This window comes from Mauremys reevesii, linkage group 16, assembly GCF_016161935.1.
Source record: "Mauremys reevesii isolate NIE-2019 linkage group 16, ASM1616193v1, whole genome shotgun sequence".
Lineage (NCBI taxonomy): Eukaryota > Metazoa > Chordata > Testudines > Geoemydidae > Mauremys > Mauremys reevesii.
The window spans coordinates 30006618-30023440 of record NC_052638.1 but is presented as its reverse complement, the minus strand read 5'-3'; the positions used below and the strand labels follow the sequence as shown (position 1 = coordinate 30023440).

At 43.4% G+C, this 16823-nt stretch overlaps 1 protein-coding gene across 12 annotated transcripts in view; it reads right to left on the bottom strand.

Annotated features, from left to right (window-relative positions):
* Nucleotides 1–16823, bottom strand: part of CDH8 (cadherin 8) — a 290464-nt gene that overhangs the window by 241097 nt on the left and 32544 nt on the right. For 6 of the 12 annotated variants that reach the window (XM_039503455.1, XM_039503456.1, XM_039503464.1 and 3 more), the window contains exons 2-3: nucleotides 14877–14927; nucleotides 14346–14372 (exon numbers count right to left, since the gene is read on the bottom strand). The exons of 4 other annotated variants lie outside the window; for them this stretch is intronic. The gene's annotated coding sequence lies outside the window, so the exon portion shown is untranslated. Of the gene's footprint in view, nucleotides 1–14345; nucleotides 14373–14876; nucleotides 15024–16823 lie in introns of all 12 variants that reach the window. 2 more of the 12 variants (XM_039503457.1, XM_039503462.1) reach the window with 2 other exon arrangements.

The following is a 16823-nucleotide window of genomic DNA, read 5'->3' as shown; positions in this document are numbered from 1 at the left end:
TTAAAAGACTGAAAAACTCTCATCTTTGAAGCATTGTGCTACTAATTAACAAAAATTGCTTTCTGGTTGAGGAAGTCTCTTGGCTGTAAATCAGGGAAGATGCTACAGGTTGAGCAACAGCAGGCAAATCATCAACCAGCTTTGGCTTGAAGAAGAAATCAAAAGGATGGTAAACAGCGCAATTCAAGCAAAAGAAGATAATGAAGAGTAGACATTTTTCTTATTCAGCAGACAATATTGAGATTAAGTATTCAGATACTATGTAGTAGCAGTTAAGGAAGGAAACTGTATGCTTCCCAGTCATCACTATCAGCTATAATTTCTAGTTTCCCTTGGTGCCTTTCCCCACTGAACAGGATGACTGGCTTTTACATGGCACATTGTTTCTGATGTCAAGTTGTTTATCCTTTCCATGAACAATCATGATTGTGCACGGAATGAATGCTCTTAGTTGGATACCCGGCATTACGCACAGAGGGCAAGGGTTGGGGGTAACTCTACATTGCAAATTTGCCATCTTACATTGCTTGGCCCTAGTTCAGATTTACTCCTCAGTGCAGAAGAGTCGCTAGTGGTGACTTCTATAGTTGCCCTTTTATAGAGGAATAACTGGCCCACTATTTTAGGGGAAGGTGCCTTTACCTGAGGTCCCCCCCCCCCTTTTTTTTTTTTTTTTTTTTTTATTACAAGCAACTATTTCATTCTTCTTCAGTACACCCAAACTCCTTAATGTTACAAGAATATAGAAAATCCAAATGACCTCTTGGACTATCCCCTGTAATTTTTCCTGCCTAATATGAATAACAGCTCCACAAAGATACTAGAGCTATATAAGGTTGTTATTGACACACATGGAAATATGCTGCGTGAACTATCAGAGCAGTCAATACCCTCGTAAGTAGACAGAACGAACAGCAGGAAGTATCACAGCCTAGCTACAATGCCTAGCAGGAAGTATGTGCCTTTAAATCTGTTTAAATTAATCAAAGAAATGGGATTACTCAAAGTAGGGTACTATTCAACATGAGTAAAGGCTTTAGGATAGGGATAAATATTGGCTGAGTTATTCACAGTATGACAAATTTTAACCTTCATATACAAAATTGGGAATTAGGAAAAGTAATGGGGTTATTATACTCACTATTTCATTGCATTTTTTTAATATCTCAATCTATATTGGAGTGTGTGTGTAATTCTTAGACTACAAGCAAAGCACAAATACTTTACACTACACAATCATTATAAAATATCAAACTACATTAAATTTCAACTAATCCACCATGACCTTAACAGCTTTTATTACTCGGGTATATGGATAAAATGCAAATATTAATAAAAGAACTGCAGAAAACACTTCACAATAAATATTAGTAGCATGTAGCTGTTTTTATATCCTCCAAATGAGAGGTAAACAAGGCTTAAACAAACCTCCCTTGCATTAAAGATGAGTAAAACTAAGTATAGGAAAACATGATTACTAACATGGTGCAGTGGCACACTGCGGGGTGTGTGTGGGTGTGTAAAATTTTACTACCTACAGTATGTGAAAACAGCAGTAAGTACTACCAACTTTATATTAGAAAACTGGTGGATAGGAATGTTTGATTGGCTGGTGCTGTCATACCATATGGGGCTAGGTTGGTCACCTTTCCTCATTAGAGGGAGTATCTTATCTCCTTCAGAATCCTACTCATTTCAATGAGACTCAGACATATATTAAAGCATAAGTGCTATAGGTTTCTGCTTAGAACTCCAGCTCCTTGGACTCTCATGATTAGATCACAATCTCATCCTCTGTTTAAAAAGAAGAAAGTTTCTTCCCCTCATGGTGTCAAAGAAAAGCTTGAAAAAAATAACCTGAGTGTCACAGATGTCTGCCGGAGTATGCAGACAGCCTAAACCAATAACTCCACGAGGTGGGAAATGCCCTGTTAATCTTAACTCTAGGGGATGGGGGGGCCTCACCCACACCATCCCAGCACAAGACTCTGGGGGAACCTCGCTGCTGCAATCCCACCACAGCTCTGATGGAGTATTATTGGAAGGGGCCCACCCTCAACATTACTATTGGGGGTGTGGACTGAATCTTCCAGGATACATCTTAGGTTGCCTTAAGACAGAAAGCAGCAATCAATGAAGTTGGGAGGCGAGGAGGAGACAGCCTACCCAAACAGAGCAGATGGCAGGTCCCCTAGGAGCCTAACAGAAAGCTTTTGTGAGAGTCAAGGGGGTCAATGAGAGTGTGAAACACAGGTAGGCCACATACTGAATGGTCCTCTCTTACCCTAATGGGACTGAGTGGTAAGATGCTATTCAATGTGAATAAGGGTGGCATAATCTAGCCCGTAATGGGAGTTTTGAATAAGTAAATTGAACAAGATTTGCTCCACAACTTGCACCTGCTCCTTAATAGATTGTAGGTCTGCATCCTGCATTCTTTGCTGATTAAAGCCTCATACAGACTATATGTTTGCTGCTTCACCTCTTGTTGAAAGTGCACTCCTTGTTTCCCAGAAAAAAACCTATGAAACTGAAGCCCAGCTCTCATGGTCTGCCCAGCTGCTGCTAAACTGTGTGCTACTTTCCACACCCCATCACATGGGATTGAGATAGAATAAGTATGTCTAGTTATCTTGTTCGCAGACGATAAGCTGTGGGGAAGGGGTTACAAGCACTTTAGAGGATAGGATTAAAATTCAAAATGATCTGGACAAACTGGAGAAAAGATCTGAAGTAAATAGGATGAAATTCAATAAGGACAAATTCAAAGTACTTGACTTAGGAGGGAACAATCAGTTACGCACACAGAAAATGGGAAATGCCTGCCTAGGAAGGAGTACTGCAGAAAGTGATCTGGTGGTCACAAGCTAAATACGAGTCATCAGCATAACACTGTTGCAAAAAAAAAAAGCAAACATCATTCTAGGATGTTTTAGCAGGAGTATTGTAAGCAAGACAAAAGTAGTAATCCTTCTCCTCTGCTCCGCACTGATTAGATCTCAACTAGACTATGGTGTCCAGTTCTGGGCACCACATTTCAGGAAAGAGGTGGACAAATTGGAGAAAGTCCAGAGAAGAGCAACAGAAATGATTAAAGGTCTAGAAAATGTGGCCTATGAGGGAACATTGGAAAAATTGGAGAAGAGAAGAGGATGGACATCATAATAGTTTTCAAGTACATAAAAGGTTGTTACAAGTTGGAGGGACCAAAAAAAAATGTTCTCTTTAACCTTTGAGGATAGGACAAGAAGAAAAGGGTGTAAATTGCAGCAAGGGAGGTTTAGATTAAATATTAGGAAAAACTTCCTAACTGTCAGGGTGGTTAGGCACTGGAATAAATTGCCTAGGGAGGTTGTGGAATCACTGGGCTTTTAAAATATTTTTGAGAGCAGAGTAGACAAACACCAGTAAGGGATGGTTCAGATATTACTTAGTCCTGCACTGAATGAAAGGGGAATGGACTAGACGACCTCCTGAGGTCCTTCCAGTCCTACGATTCTGTACAACGGACAGACAGCTTGAGAGATTGGGTCAGCCCCCAATGATAAGGGAACATAACATATCACCACTGAATGTTGTTAAGAAGAATTATGCAAAATGAAGATGCTAAACTTTGAAAAAAAAATCCTGTCTTAGCAAACTATTAGACTAATAGACTAATTGTGTGAAAATGTTTTACTTGCTATGGAGTCACAGTTATTAAACAAATTGCTGCATGCTTTTGTACTATTATATCCTCCCACTATGGTGCAATTTTTCTTAAAGGTTTTGTTGAGAAAGATGCACTCAGTTAATGAAGTTAATGAGCTTTAATGCTTCCTTGATGTACAGGTTTTCAGCACAAAATTGCTTCATTATCACAGCTTTGTAAGCCATGTAATGCATAATGGTCACTGTTCCTATTGAGAACACAGTGAAACATAGCAAAAGTTTAATTGTACATGCACCTACTCTTTAAAGCAAACAGGCAGTCTCCAGGGCTATTAGTGTAGCAGATGCCCTCTATAATTGGAGGGTTATTGCCCAAAAATTAGCTGACAATCATTTTAATTAAAGTTATTAAATGACTGTTGAAGTCATCATAATATAGAAATATGATTAACATCAGATGCTTAATTTTCACGTGTGTCGACAACAGTAAGTTGTCCCCAACATTACTATTTTTTAAAATTCTTGCACAAATAGAAGTCTGCAATGTGTTTATCATAATAAAGGGCTAGATCATGCAGTCCTTACTTGAACAAATAGTCCCCATTTACTTCACATGCATAACAGCTGAAGGAATGGGGCCCAGATACATATCGTACATTGCGATACAAATTACACAGTATTTTTTCTGGTTATGTAGCACAAACAATGCCTTTTTTTAAACTTCAGCCCAATTTAATCTTTGAATTTTGTTAGTAGAGAAAATAATTTTGTTTCAATGTATAAAGCCAACTGTAGAATAATGAAAAGAACAGTCATTATTTCGCTGTCAACATCAGTATTCCATATCCCCTTCCATTCGGAACAGACTTTGGGCTAGTTTCTTCGGTCTCAGTAGACTATAATAAACACTTGGGACAAAACAATGACCAAAACTGGATTTCCAGAACCTCCCAATGACATTAGGTTGAACATCTGTTACAGCTCTTAAACCTCATTTAACATATTTACAAAACCACAGTAGAGTGAAGTAAACCTTTGTAAGTTTCAGAAAATTGCAAGAAAGCTTACAAGTGCTAGGACCATTGACATGAAATGCTGCTTGGTTTAGAAAAAAAAATCAATTTGCCACAATATCTCTGAGAGCACAGAATAGTCTGGCTGACAGAAACAGTGTGGGCCAGTCTAAACCCTTAAGCAATAGTTCCAACGTAAGGGGTAAGTAGAGTCACACTATCCCAACAGAAGAAGTAGTTTTGTAAGGTTTTCAAAGCTGTGTCTTCCAGAGCTCCCGGAGTGTTCAAATGTTGTGCTACATTTTAGGAATATTCAGAACAAGGACTGGCTGCAATCCAATCTTAACTATCCCATAGAAATTTTTAGGCTTCAGTTTCATATTCCCAGATGTTGTTTTCTACACCTTCCTTTAGTTTTGAAAACTGTAAGGGTACAAAGTAAAACACAAGCTAAATCAAGGACAAGTCTGATTCAAAACTGAATTGGAACTTCACCAGAATTGTTTGAAATGGCATCTTTCCTTGTAATATAACGTACCTCACAGAAATGAACCATTGCAATCTTTGGGAGATTAAGAGGGATGTGTCTATGTGGAAACTACTGTGTCCTTTGAATCTAGAAATAGTATCTATTAATATGGTGGATTATTACAAATAGTGTATTTCTATTAATATTTAGGACTTCTCCCCTGCTTTTCATTCAAAGATACAACAGAATTTTTAAAACATTAATAAACTTTAGACCACCTCTGAAATATTGTGGGGACTATTTCAGAGACAAGTAAACAGCCACTGAGACCTTTGCTGAGTCACACAATGTGTTGACAGCAGAGGTGGAAATTGATATCAGCAGTCCTATTTACGAAAGAGAAGGTATTGTGATAAGTAATGAAATCCCATCCCTAAACCTAGGCCTGGGAGCCCTACTCATAGGTAACCTAACCTTGGGGTGGGGAGCCCTACCATAGGAACCCTAACCTAGCTCCAAGTGCCCTATCCATAGGAACCCTACCACTGGGGTGGGGTGCCCTCCGCATAGGAACATTTATACTAGCTACTAGTCCCCTCCCCAAAGGAACCCTAAACCTACAGTGGGGCACCCTGGCCAGAGGAACCCTAACTCTAGCCCCAAGTCCCCTCCCCAAAGGAGCCCTAGCCATAGCCCCAAGTCCCCTCCCCATATGAACTCTAGCCCTAGACCCAAGACCCCTCCCCCAGAGGAACCCTAACCCTAGGGCAGGTCGCTCTTCCCACAGGAACACTAACCCTAGCCCAAAGTCCCCTCCCCAAAGGAACACCAAACATAGCCCCAAGTCCCATCCCTATAGGAACCTTAACCCCAAGTCCACTCCGCCTTAGAACTGTATACCTAGGGTGGGACACCCTCTGATAGGAACCTTAACCCTAATTCAATTCCCTGCCCCATAGGAAACCTGGCCCTAGCCCTAAGTCCACCACCCATAGGAACTCTAATCCTAGCCCAAAATCCCATCCCTACAGGAACCTTAACCCTAGCCCCAAGTCCCATTGTCATAGGAACCCTAACTCTAGACCAAGTCACATACCCATACAAACCCTAACCCCAAGACCACTCCCCATAGGAACACTCACCCTAGGGTGGGGCACCCTTCCAATAGGAACCTTAACCCAAGCCCCAAGTAACCACCATATATGAACCCTAGACCCAACACCTCTCCCGCAGAGGAACCCTAACCCTAGCCCCAAATCCCCTACCCATAGGTACCCTAACCCGCACCCCAAGTCCCTTCCTCATGGGAACCCTAATCCTAGCCTGAAGTCCCCTCTCGATAGGAACCCTAAATCTAGATCTAAGTCCCCTCCCCATAGGTACCCTAACCCTATCCCCAAGTCCCATTCGCATATGAACACAAATCCTAGCCCCAAGTTCCCTCCCCATAAGAACCCTAATGCTAGCCCATACTCCCCTCCTCATAGGAGCCCTAATGCTAGCTCCAAGTCTCCTCCATACAGGAATCCTAACCCTAGCCCCAAGTCCCCTCCCCATAAGAACCCTAAATCTAGCCCCAAGTCCCCTTACCCTATCCCCAAATACCTTTCCCCATAAGAACCCAAACCGTAGCCCAAGTCTCTTACCAATAGGAACCCAAAACCTAGCATGCGGCGCCCTTTCCATAGGAACTCTAATGCTAACCCCAAATCCCCTATCAATAGGTACTCTAATGCTATTGCCAAGTCCCCTACACATAGGAACCCTAGCCCTAGCCTCAAGTAACCTCCCCATACGAACCCTAGCCCTAGACCTAAGACCCATCCCCCATTGGAACCCTAACCCTAGGACGTGGCACTCTTCCCACAGGAAACCTAACACTAGCCCCAAGTCCCCTTCCCAGAGGAACCCTAACCCTAGCCCCAAATCCCCTCTGCATAGGAACCCTAATGCTAGCACCAAGACCCCTCCCTCATAGGAACCCAAACCCTAGCCCAAAGTTCCCTCCCCACAGGAACTCTAACCCTAGGGCTGGGCACACTTCCCATAGGAACCCTAACCACAGCTCCAAGTTCCCTACGCATGGGAAAGGCTATGTTTTAGTCATGGACATTTTTAATAAAAGTTATGGACAAGTCACAGGCCATAGACAAAAATTCACGACTTTTACTAAAAATACCATTGACTAAAACTTGGGTGGCTGCCCGGTGGCCCTGTGGGTACTGGGAGAGGGTGGCCTGGGCGCTGAGGGGGTGGGACCCCCACTGGTGCTGGGGGGGGCTGGCAGCATGACCCCCACTTCTGCGGGGGGGACGGGGGGGCTGGCAGAGCCGGCAGGGTCACTACCTGGCTCCACACTCCTGCCCCCCCACCCCCACCCCAGAAGCAGAGTTTGGGTGTCAGAGAGGGCAGGGGACTGGGGCATGGGACAGGGTGAGGTGGGCTCTGGATGATGCAAACTGAGAAGGCTCCCCAGAAGCAGTGACATCTCCCTCATTCAGCTTCTAGGCGGAGGCGTGGCTAGGCAGCTCTGCTGCCTGCTTCTGCCAATGGGAGCTGCGGGGGCAGTGACCTGGGTGGAGGCAGGAAACCTACCCCTTTCCATGTTTTCCATATATTTAACTGAATGACGCTCTTCATTTCATCTACCTTGCTACATGTAAGTTACATGCAAGTTACTCCATTGTAATACTTGATTTCTCTCCCTCACACACACACACTGACATACGTCTTATTCTTGCTAACCTGTCTGTTATCCTCCTCCTCGTATTCTCTGTGTGAGACCTGAGGAATACGAATAGACAAAAAACAGCGAGAGAGAAAGTTTAAGAAAACAGCTGCATGGATATAGCTTTTAAAAGCACCAGAGGTAAAAGCCCTGAATGATCAATGACCATTTATAAACCCATTGTTCACTAGAAGCCTAAAATTAGATAAGTAGGTGGTCCCTCCTTAGGAGGTAGTAAATGTCCATGTTTCTGTGCTATTAGTCTGGATAAGTGACAAGAGAGAAAGGGCTTAGGAAAGTAATAATGTGCTTGCCCAGTTATTGTATAGCAAGTCAGAAACCTAATGTTCAGGAGGATTATTGTCTCTGCTTGTTAGATAGGACCCCCAGGGAAAGACAGTAAATTTTCTTTAGGAGGTGGGAGCAAAGACACTAAAACAGATTGGAATCACAGGGAGGACACCTTGTGCCAATGTTAAGTTACAGAGGGAAATAAGCTAGCTGAGGTGCAACTGGAACAGGGAAATATATTCCTTATATTGCTGTGGTTGAAGAAAATGAACTACTAAAAGCTGGAAATACTGTGCTGACTTTAAATCAAGACCAATTGTACTTAAGTAAACAGAGAAAGAAAAAGATGAAGAACAAAAGGAACCTGAGCTCTATCTAAAGCATTTTTCTGTGTAGAAAACAAGGAAAAAGTGCTGAGTCTCCTGGGAATATCAGACACAAAGAAGCAGAGCAATTGCTGACGGTGACGGGGCAGTACGTCAGTCCTCCTTGTCACCTGGCATGGTGCTTTTAAACATTTTGGGTGGTCTGATACACAAGATCTGAGAAGATACAGGGAGAGAGGAAAGGGGTCCCAGCAAGAAGCAGCATTTAGAAGGGACCCTGTTGCTGTATCTTTAAGGGTCTGGAGCCTTTCAAAGAAGGTGGAGCACCACTCCCCAAGCCAATAAAGAATGAGCTAGGAACAGAGGCCAACATAAATGCTGCCTTCTCTGTCATAGTGGGGCAGGTGTCTGCAGATAGTGTAGGGCAGTGGTTCTCAAACTTTTGTACTGGTGACCCCTTTCACACAGCAAGCCTCTGAGTGTGCCCCCTGCCCCCCTGCAATTAAAAAGATTTTTAAATACCGGTATATTTAATACCATTATAAATGCTGGAGGAAAAGCGGGAGGCTTGAAGTGGAGGCTAACAGCTCGTGCCCCCCCCCCCATGTAATAACCTTGCAACCCCCTGAGGGGTCCTGACCCCCAGTTTGAGAACCCCTGGTGTAGGGAATAAGAAGGCTTCTGTATGGTCCTGAGTTAAAAGGAAGCAGACACCAGAACTGTGGATTAAATGGGGCCAGGGAGATAAATTGCAATCCAGCTCCAGGAGGAGAGCTGGAGGTCCTGCCATGAGGAGAGACTTACAGACAGAGAGAACCCTGAGGGGACTGGGAACACAGCATAGATGGCAGACTTCGGGGGAACTGTGAAAGCCAGAAGTACCTTTTATTTATTTGGGACTTTTTTTGTTGTAGCCCCTTTTGTAGGAGATTTTGTACTAAACAAGTCCTAATAAGGGTATTAGCCAATCAAATGTAAAGAGTGCTTGAAATTGAATTACCGAGAAAGGAAACTGAGGCAGGGACTACATGCAGCTTCCGTATGAACTCAGTAGAGGGTACTACAGGACAGGCACGCCCCACAACACTAGCTGTATTTTGGGTTAGGTAGACTCACACCTATAGCGAATAAAGAATGGAGAAGTTCATGTCTGGGGTGTAGCCACAAAGTCCGGCAAACTCTGAATCTGATATACTGACAGCGGTATAACTATCACACGAGCTGAGAAAAGACTCCTGCTTAACATGCAAGTGACAGGCAAGGAGGCAACTCATCCTCTGGTTATCTGTGCACTCCGGAAAGACTTGGCAAGCTGTGGGGCTCATATTGGCCTACCAGTTCCCAATACCACCAGCACTGACAAAAATCTTGTGTCTATGTTTTTTGCTATGAGGATGACCTGCATTTCTAGTTACCTTGAGTCCCACTATGCAGGATTCAGAGGGTGAGAACAGTTATGAGGACTATATTTTAAATACTTCTCAAACAGACCTAAAATATTTTTTTATACATAAAAGTGGCAGCTTTTCAAGTCTGGTAGTTTAGACATTTTCAAAGCTGGAAGCAAATTCTGTGTTTGCCATTGGAAAGCTCAATCTCCCCTTTCCAATATAATGACATCTACAGACCTCAACTGAGATCACAATCTCATTGAGCTAGTTTCTGTCCATACACATAGCAAGACAATCTCCGCCCTGAAGAGCTTACAGAGCAGACAATACAGACAAAATGTAGAAGGGAAAATGGAAGCACTAACAGGTGAAGTGACTTATCATAGGTCACATGGACAAATCAGTGGCAGAACCAGGAATAAAACTCTACAGAATCCTAGCTTAAGGTCCCTATCAACTAGAGATGCCACAAAGGAAAAATCTCCTGTGTCTAGATTGAAAAGGTTTGCATTATCAGACCTTAAATATTCCACTAGGGCAGGATTGAATGCTTTCGCTCTTTCACTGTGGTAGGGGATTGGCAGGGGTCGGGGCGGAAGCAAGCAGGAAGAAATATCGTTGTGGCAGGTTGACATGTGATGGCTGTTTGAAGCTACATTAAGACTAAAATTTTACAATAAGTCCCAGGGAGATGCACTGACAGCCTAAATTTCACTCTGCCTGCTAAAGTTGGATGATGTATGCAATTTATTTCATGGCTCTGAAATTTATTGTATGAATATCATCAGGGCTTTGGAGCTGTGCTCCGGCTCCACTCCAGCTCCAGGCAAAACCCTGCAACTCCACTGCTCCGGAGCTGCTCCATGCTCCAGCTCCACTCCAAAGCCCTGAATACCATCTCCACATGCAAACTGTATGAACACAATGCATGGATCTCTCACACTGCATCATGAGATGAAGGCTGAGCTATACCAGGGAGAAATGCACACGTCTAAATGCAGGGTCTGACTGAAACATTACTAGTTTTTAGAGCTAGTCGGAAGCTTTCCCCACAATATGAAGATTTGACTTCGGGACTAGATGCCTCAATTTTATTCCTACAGGGTGCTGCATTCCAGAGTGAAGTTTTGTGGGAGAGAGGAAGGATGGGAATCCATTTGAAAACAGCATGAATGAAAAACACATGATCATAAGAAAAAAGAGCATGGCATGGAGCATGCTGAAATTGCGTACTTTCCAGCATCTGTCTGCTCTTGACCTCTGTTGTGTGTTCAGCAACCCTGAAATACTAGTATTGCCTCAGTTCCAACCAGCTCGGCAGCACATAAATGTCAAAAAAGTGTTTCTCCCCTCCTCCCCCCACCTTTATTTGACTTGCCTGAAACCAATGCCAACAAGATTTTATAGTCTCTTGTTACCCGGTGACTTTTTCCCCCTACCTTTGTCATACCATTCTCAGCTGAGACCAGGAATATATGAATTTCCTTTCAGCTTGAACTCATTCCCTCATGAGGGTGGTAGATTCATTGCCTTTCCAATAGCTAAATGCTAATTAATATTTATAATTTAGTATTTAATATATTCTATTAAAGTGAAATGAGTTCAAAACTTTATTAATTTTTGCATGAAAATATGACACTATGGATTCAAACACTGAATATATATTTTTGATATCCCTATGGTATTGGTTTGCTTATGATTCTGCTATCTTTTCCTCATACTGTGATAATGAGTCTACTAAATTGCTATCTGCAATAAATTTCTCGTGAAATTGTTCAGTTCTCTCGCTCTCTTTTTTATTATTATTTTCTACTCTGAATGGAGGACCCTATAGAGAGATTCAGATTGCAAGGGGGGAGGGGAAGGAGGGAGCAATCCAAAAAACACAAATCTCTCGGGTGCTTGGAAGAGGACAAAATTGGCAGGTTGAAGGATTATAAATGTACCTGTTGGCCATCTCAGCTGTATGCACACCAAGTCTCATTCAGAAATAAAAATGGGAACTTTGTCAATAACATCATTAGCTGTAGCAGAATTGTTTTGCTACTTTCATGGCTTGAATCCAGCTGCTGTGTCCTACAGGCACTTTTTGTCTGCAGAGCACGCCACCTATTCCAGAAACACGATCCTAGCCTAGGTCTTTGGCTCCTGGCTTCTTTGCTTATTCCCAAGCCCCTTCCCACTTTCCCACTGCAGCACCTGTCTCGGCGCTTCCCCTCTCTTCAGGGATGGCGGAGCCGTTCTGTTCAGGGGTGAAAATAACTCAGGACACTTACCCCGGAAGGGGCCAGGGCGGCTCTGGCCCCCAGAAGGGGCGGGGCTAAGGGTCAGCATCCCCCCAGCCAGCCCCCTTCCAGGCCGCCTGGCCCATGCCAGCAGGGGCTCCCGCTGCTGCCGTAGTGGCGTCCAGAGCCCCAAGCCCTTTTAAATCGCCGGCCCCAGGGCAGCTGCTCCCTTTGCCCCCCCACCGCACCTCGGTGGCCAGCGGGAGCGGGGCAAAAGGGGCAGGAACGTTAAAGCGCTGCAGAGTCTTTTGCTGCGGCAGCGCTTTAACAGTTGCTGCATCCTCCCCCCGTCGGCGGCCCTGTCGGTAGACCCTACCAGCAGATCCTACCAGCAGGGCCGCCGATGGGGGGAAGGGGCAGCGACGTTAAAGCGCTACTGCAGCAAAGGAGCATCTTTTCAAGTGCTGCTGAGGCAGCGCTTTAACGTTCCTGACTCTTTCCCCCCTCCCGCCGTCGGCAGCCCTGCAGGTACAGACCCTACCAGCAGGGCCGCCGACAGGAGAGGCAAAAGTGGTAGGAACATTAAAGCGCTGGGCTGGGTATGAGTCAGTGCAGGTTCTTACTGGTACATAGTACTGGCCTTCACCGGCTCACTTTCGCCCCTGATTCTGTTACACTCCTTCTGTAACCCTTCTACCAGATGGGGACAGCGGCAACAAGGGCTATCTTTAACATCACAAAACAAAACTGGTTTGAGCCCCACCTTTATAATCTGGGGAAACTAACCATCAACCCTAGGCTCCTCTAAGAAGAAATACTTCCCCACGTGCAAGCACTGAATCTGGTATCAGAAAAGATAATTTTTAATACAAGGGAAATGGAGCTCAGCATTAATTTGGGAAAACACAGCAATGATTATTAAAAGCCTGGAAACCATAAGTGAATACCTACCCCACAGTCTCTTGGACAGTGCCTTTTACCTCAGTTTCCCAGCTTCTGATGTGAAAATCCAACTGATTAATATCTCTATGTGTCAATCCCCTTTTCCCTCCACTGCACCCATGGTTTGTTGTCTCAGATCAGCAACGTCCCAGAGTGCATTCACCTCCTGCCCTGATGGGAAGCTTTCACCTTTGCTCACTGCTGCTGCCATTTGTCACTGTCTCTGCCACTGCTGCCTCTAGCTGTGATGCTTTATTCTGTTATTCCACACTTAGTAATTTGAGCTCCTTGGTGATTTCACTGGGTAGTGGGAAAAGTCTTCTGCTGATGCTTTGCCATCACAGTATTGTCTCCATGCAAGGTCTAAGGTTCAGTCCCCTTAGATCATCTTATCTGTGATTTCAGCTCTATTAATCACTGTGCAGAAACAAAAACCTCTACACTGAGTCTGATCAGTGCCATTTTTAAAAACACTAGAGGGGGAGGGGTCAAATGGTTACTAAGATTCTTTAAATAGAGCCCACAACGCCAGGAAGAAACATCTGTTCCCAACCCCCAAGCTTTACTTGGATTTGGCATCACTACCCCCTCTTGGAGACTGAGGTCACAGTTAGCATGTCCTAACTTAAGGAGTCACCCTAAGTACAGTTCTGCTGCTTCCTTCTTAGCACAGGGACAACATGCCTCAGGTGGCATGAGACCAAGATTCATCACCAAATTTGGTATCCCAGTAGGATCATTAACTTCCCTAGTTCGGGCTGGGTACTGACGGGGAGTGCATGGGACCACTGATCCATACCCACCCACCCCGCCTTCTGCTGCCTTTTACTCATACAATAAGACCAACATTCCATTAATCCTACATTAAACAGTAAAGTTAAATTTTGGCTCATTTGGGTTAAAATTATCCTTTTTATAAGACAGGTCTGTCTGCTAGTCAGATAGGCAGAGTAGGTGTGTCTATGCATATACAGTTTGCTCCTGAAGTCTTTCCCCTCACAGATCATCACTAGATGTCAAAAGAGAGACCCTAGTTACACTTATTTCAATACCCTACAGGCAGCACAACAAGGCAACAGGGGATGCACTATATTCTGGCAAGTCCCATCCTCTCTTGCTGTAATGGGAGTCATTTAAAGGGGTAGAAGGCAGCACTAGGGGCCAGCTCTGCTATAGGGAAGGGAGAGGAAGCTGAAAAATTGGAGAGGAGAGGAGAGCCTGCCAAACTTGCTCAAGCCTCTCTCATGACTAGGTGGGGACAGGGTTAAGGAATGGAGGTTTGATGGGAAGGAAGGAAACGGTATGATACCTGAGGTGGCAGAGACAAGGGCTAGGCCTTAAAGCATATTTACAGTTGATGTGGAAATGAAATAATGTTAAAAGTGTGAAAAAGTTATAATAAACAAACAGTGGGGGAAAGAGATGGAGAGAAAATCCAGAAGGAAAAAAAAAAAGGAGGAAGAAATAATGTGAAGTTTTAGGACATCATTAAAATGTTGTGAATTACAATTTAAAGTGCTTAGCTTTGATTTTAGTAAAATGTAGTTGGTTTGAAAGGAAGGCTAAAAAAAATAGTTTTTGACTCTTGGGTAATAACCTTGCTTTTCGAGGCTGGTAGTGGCAGACAAGCAGTGTGCTGGGATAGAGCCCAGTCTCACTTACTCCAATGCACATCGAATCAGGCCCATAGTTACAATCACATGCATGTTTCCTCCACTGCAGGCCCTTGGCTCCACACACTAACTCTCCTTCCCCATGCCCTCCCAGTGCAGGCAAACATCTGCCCATCCTTTCCCATTCCTCCCCCACCACCTGGGAGCATAGAGAGACATTCACTCACATGTATTCGTCACCTTTAGTCTGACAGTCTGCTTCTGAAATGCTGGGTTCCCTGGCAGAAATGCAATCAGAGACTCATTAGCTGCACAGTTGTCTCTCCGTTCCCCCACCATATCCAGCTTTCCCATAACTACATTAATTGTAGGATCTGGAATGTCAAAGAGCAGGATCAGAAGGCACCATTCAGGGTGGGTTGTGTACTGCCTTTGCCACCAGTTTGATTAATGAGAAGGTGATGGCAGAGGTTCTGTAGTAGCACAGCCCAGAGTCATCCCAAGGTAGATGGCATAGGTGATTAGCGCAGGCCTAAGGGTATAGGAGGCACTTGCTCTGAGGACAAATTCAATCCTTTTGATGTTTTTTGTATCAAGAGAAATGGTTTCCTGCGAAGGAAGATATCATGTAATTATTTGTGCCGATAAGCTAATGGCACAAAGTGACGTTCACAAGTGCCAGGCTTAAAAATAATAGACAAGCACTTAAGCACTGTGCACCAGCTTGTTAGCTGTTGTAAACTGGCATGTCACCACTGACTTTTGGAGCTATGCTGATTTACACCAGCTGAGAAGAGAGTGATCCTGTTAGTCTTAGGGTGAGTTTTTTGTTGTGCAGAGTGCTTTGGAATAGTTTCGTGCAGAGTGCTGTATAAATACAGGTGACTGATGAACACAATATAGATCAAACTGGCTGTAATGAAATTTTAGCTTAATCCTCCTAGACTCATCTGGTTCAAGGCAACCTGTTTTTTCTTTTCTGATCTAGCTTTTCCCTCAGACCCCACCTGTAGTGGCTAAGGGCCTACATGTTATGGTGCAATGAAGTTAATAGTTGCATATGTATAAATAGTCTAAAGAAATGAGAAATCAGACCCAAGATCAGGTGAATTTCTTTAGTATTGTGAGTCACTTTGTGTAGGAGGCTGTAAATTCAGAAAAAAATAGCATTTATTCAATGTTTACCTGCAACTCATTTTGTTGCACACATCTTTAATATTAAAGGAAAAATTTGAATAAGTCATTTAGCCCTTACACCTGAGACAATTATAAGACTAGTAATAAATCTTCCAGCAAGTATCTGTAATAGAGTATGCTGAAGGTTTATCCTTGCTCATTAATAATCAGCGTCTAAAGCTAACAAGTCACCAATTTATGTTGGTGTCCTTTAAAGTGCATAACTTTCTGCTGAATGCATAATGAAACCACTCAGGAAATAGACTACCCACTTTCGTTTCTGTTCTTTTCTAATCCAAAATGTGTTTCTGAAACTGGCTTTGAAAAGTATGTCACATTTTACTGTATTTTCCCACCAAACAATATTGTCCAAACACAATCCCACAATGTCAAATATGTATTAAAGAGGACATAAGAAAAAAGATTCACTTGATCAGAGCAGGATACTGAACCAGTCTAGCTGCTTATAAATTCAAATGTTACTATTCCCAAGGGAGTTCAGAGGAAAGTTCTTAAGCTGTTGTTCACACAGTCTGATAGATTTCTGGGTATATAATGACTTGCAACTCTAAGTGTAAATGATTGGCCCTTAATTTTCTTTTCCCTCTCCTCTTATTGTAGTTTTAAAGATAATTACCCATATAAACTTGTTTGGTGATGTTCATTTTAGTGATGTAGCTCGTCTCCCAAACACTGCTAATGTTCCTGAACAGATGTTTTATTTTTCACCTTTGAGTAAACTTTTCAAATGATGTTTTCTACAACTCTGCCACTAACAGGTAAATGTACAAAACATGCTGGAATACCCTCATTTCAGTAGAGATTATTTTGCCAGTAGCATCTTTGATACATGAGATCATCTGTCAGTTTGGTTAAAGAAAAAAATCATCTTTTCAATTTTAACCCCTTCTGATAAACAGAGAACAAGTTATTGAGACAGACAGAAGCTTCTCGGTTGGGTGTGGAAATATGGATGTATGTCCAAAAGAGGCAATTCC